The sequence below is a fragment of the Arachis stenosperma genome, chromosome 1 (genome assembly GCF_014773155.1).
Source record: "Arachis stenosperma cultivar V10309 chromosome 1, arast.V10309.gnm1.PFL2, whole genome shotgun sequence".
Taxonomy (NCBI): Eukaryota; Viridiplantae; Streptophyta; class Magnoliopsida; order Fabales; family Fabaceae; genus Arachis; species Arachis stenosperma.
The window spans coordinates 30,165,169-30,169,177 of NC_080377.1; the positions used below are offsets into that span (position 1 = coordinate 30,165,169).

General features: G+C 34.8%; 1 non-coding gene across 1 annotated transcript; it reads right to left on the reverse strand.

The window, feature by feature from the left end:
* Nucleotides 1–2,875: 2,875 nt before the first annotated feature.
* LOC130949744 (small nucleolar RNA R71) lies at nt 2,876–2,979 on the reverse strand. The gene has a single exon (XR_009073452.1). It is a non-coding gene; the product is annotated as a small nucleolar RNA R71 (small nucleolar RNA).
* Between the last annotated feature and the right edge of the window lie 1,030 nt (nt 2,980–4,009).

The following is a 4,009-nucleotide window of genomic DNA, read 5'->3' on the forward strand; positions in this document are numbered from 1 at the left end:
GGATGAATGTGATGATCCGTGACACTCATCATATTCTCAACTATGAACGTGTGACTGACAACCACCTCCGTTCTATCTTAGATTAAGTAGATATCTCTTGGGTTCTTTAATCAGAATCTTCGTGGTATAAGCTAGAACTGATGGCAGCATTCAAGAGAATCTGGAAGGTCTAAACCTTGTCTGTGGTATTCTGAGTAGGATTCAATGACTGGATGACTGTGACGTGCTTCAAACTCCTGAAGGCGGGGCGTTAGTGACAGACGCAAAAGAATCACTGGATTCTATTCCGGCCTGATTGAGAACCGACAGATGATTAGCCTATGCTGTGACAGAGCATCAGGGACGTATTTTCACTGAGAGGATGGGAGGTAGCCACTGACAACGGTGAAACCCTACATACAGCTTGCCATGGAAGGAGCCTTGCGTGTTTGATGAAGAAGACAGTAGGAAAGCAGAGATTCGGAAAATGGAGCATCTCCAAAGCCTCAGCCTATTCTCCATTACTGCAAAACAAGTACCTTTTTCACATTCTTTTGCTATTTTACAATCAATCCTGATAATTTCTGATATCCTGACTAAGATTTACAAGATAACCATAGCTTGCTTCAAGCTGACAATCTCCGTGGGATCGACCCTTGCTCACGCAAGGTATTACTTGGACGACCCAGTGCACTTGCTGGTTAGTTGTGCGGGATTGCAAAAGTGTTATTGCAATTTCGTGCACCAAAAGCCATATCCAAATTCTTTTGGATTGAGGCTTCCAACCATCAGCATAGAGGCAAGTTAATTGAAATATCAGCTGTTGTATGACTGATTTATATCCTAAAGCTAGCTGGCTATTAAGCCATGTCCAACCCTTGGATTGGAGCTTTAGGCTAACATTGAAAGATTCTTGGAATTCTTCTTAAAAATTTTGAATTTCTTATTTTCCTTTTCCTATATGTTTTTGAAAAAATATAAAATAAAATCCAAAAAAAAAATAAAAAAAATTTGTGTTTCTTATTTGAGTCTTGTATCATGTTTTAAGTTTTGTGTCAATTGCATATTCATATTGTTCTTGCATTTTTCGAAAAAATTCATGCATTCATAGTGTTCTTCATGATCTTCAAGTGGTTTTTGGTAAGTCTACTTGTTTGATCTTGATGTTTTCTTGTTTTGTGTTCTTTGTTGTTTTTCATATGCAATTATGCATTCATATTGTCTAAGCATTAAAGATTTCTAAGTTTGGTGTCTTGCATGTTTTCTTTGCATCGAAGATTTTTCAAAAATATGTTCTTGATGTTCATCATGATCTTCAAAGTGTTCTTGGTGTTCATCTTGACATTCATAGTATTCTTGGATGCCTCATGTGTTTTGATTCATAATTTTCATGTTGTGAGTCATTTTTTATGTTTTTCTCTCTCATAATTAAAAAATTCAAAAATAAAAAATATCTTTTCCTTTTTTCTCTCAAAATTTCAAAAATTTGGGTTGACTTAGTCAAAAAATTTTTTTAAAATTAGTTGTTTCTTGTAAGTTAAGTCAAACTTTCAATTTTATAAAGCTTATCTTTTCAAAATCTTTTTCAACTTTCAAATCTTTTTCATTTTTCTTTTATGATTTTCGAAAATTTCAAAAATTATTTTCAAAATCTTTTCTTAATTTTATTTCAAAATTTTTGAAACTTAACTAACAAGTAATGTGATTGGTTAAAAAATTTGAAGTTTGTTACTTTCTTGTTAAGAAAGGTTCAATCTTTAAATTCTAGAATCATATCTTTTAGTTTCTTGTTAGTCAAGTAATTAATTTTAATTTTTTAAAAAAATTTAATCTTTTCCAACCATATCTTTTTAATCATATATTTTTATCATATCTTTTTCAAAATTTTATCTTTTTCAAAAATTTGATTTCAAAATATCTTCTTATCTTCTTATCTTTTCAAGTTTGACTTTCAAATCTTTTTCAACTAACTATTTAACTTTTTGTTTATTTCTTATCTTTTTCAAAACCACCTAACAACTTTTCTCTCTCTAATTTTCAAAAATACCTCCCTCTTTCTCAAAAATTCTTTTTAATTAATTAATTATTTTAAATTTTAATTTTAATTTTATTTCTGATCTTAATTTTCGAAAATCATTAACTCCTTTTCAAAATTATTTTCGAAAACTTCTCTCTTATCTTATTCTATTTATTCATTCATTTACTAACACTTCTTTTCATCTCAAATTACTGCCCTTATCCTCACCCTTGTGTTTGGATTCTCCTTTCTTTATCCCCCTTCTTCTTCTACTAATAATAAGGAACCTCTTTACTGTGACATAGAGGATTCTTCTTCTTTTTCTGTTCTCTTATCCTTCATATAAGCAAGAACAAGGAAAAAGGCATTCTTGTTGAAGTTGATCTAGAACCCGAAAGGACTCTGAAGAGGAAACTAAGAGAAGTTAAATTACAACAATCCAGAGACAACCTTGCTGAAATTTTCGAACAAGAAAAGGAGATGGCAGCCGAACCCAACAACAATAATGCAAGAAGGATGCTTGGTGATTATACTGCACCTACGTCCAAGTTTGATGGAAGAAGCATCTCAATTCCTGCCATTGGAGTAAACAATTTTGAGCTGAAACCTCAATTAGTTGCTCTAATGCAACGGAATTGCAATTTTCATGGACTTCCATCAGAAGATCCCTATCAATTCTTGATTGAGTTCTTGCAGATCTGTGAGATTGTTAAAACTAATGGAGTAAATCCTGAAGTCTATAGGCTCATGCTTTTCCCTTTTGCTGTAAGAGACAGAGCTAGAACATGGTTGGACTCTCAACCTAAAGATAGCCTGGACTCCTGGGATAAGCTGGTCACGGCCTTCTTGGCTAAGTTCTTTCCTCCTCAAAAGCTGAGCAAGCTTAGAGTGGATGTTCAGACCTTCAAACAAAAAGATGGTGAATCCCTCTATGAAGCTTGGGAAAGATACAAGCAGATGACCAAAAGATGTCATTCTGACATGTTTTCAGAATGGACCATAATAGATATATTCTATTATGGTCTATCTGAGTTCTCTAAGATGTTACTGGACCATTTTGCAGGTGGATCTATTCACCTAAAGAAAACTCCTGCGGAAGCTCAAGAACTTATTGACATGGTTGCAAATAACCAGTTCATGTACACTTCTGAGAGGAATTTCGTGAATAATGGGACGCCTCAAAGGAAGAGAGTTCTTGAAATTGATGCTCTGAATGCCATATTGGCTCAGAACAAAATATTGACTCAGTAAGTCAACATGATTTCTCAAAGTCTGAATGGATGACAAAATGCATCCAACAGTACTAAAAATGCATCTTCTGAAGTAGAAGCTTATGATCCTGAGAATCCTGTAATGGCAGAGGTAAATTACATGGGTGAACCTTATGGAAACACCTATAATTCATCATGGAGAAATAATCCAAATTTCTCATGGAAGGATCAACAAAAGCCTCAACAAGGCTTTAATAATGGTGGAAGAAATAGGCTCAGCAATATCAAGCCTTATCCATCATCTTCTCAGCAACAGACAGAGAATTCTGAGCAGAGTACCTCTAACTTAGCAAATTTAGTCTCTGATATGTCTAAGGCCACTTTAAGTTTCATGAGTGAGACAAGGTCCTCCATCAGAAATTTGGAGACACAAGTGGGCCAGTTGAGTAAGAAAGTAACTAAAACTCCTCCTAGTACTCTCTCAAGCAATACTGAAGAGAATCCAAAAAGAGAGTGCAAGACCATTGACATAATCAAAATGGCCGAACCTAGGGAGGAAGGAGAGGACGTGAATCCCAATGAGGAAGACCTCATGGGACGTCTCTAAAGCAAGAAGGAGTTCTCTATTGAGGACCCAAAGGAATCTGAGGTTCATATAGAGACCATAGAGATTCCACTAAACCTCCTTCTGCCATTCATGAGCTCTGAAGACTATTCTTCCTCTGAAGAGGATGAAGATGTAACTGGAGAGCAAGTTGCTCAATATCTGGGAGCTATCATGAAGCTAAATGCCAAGTTGTTT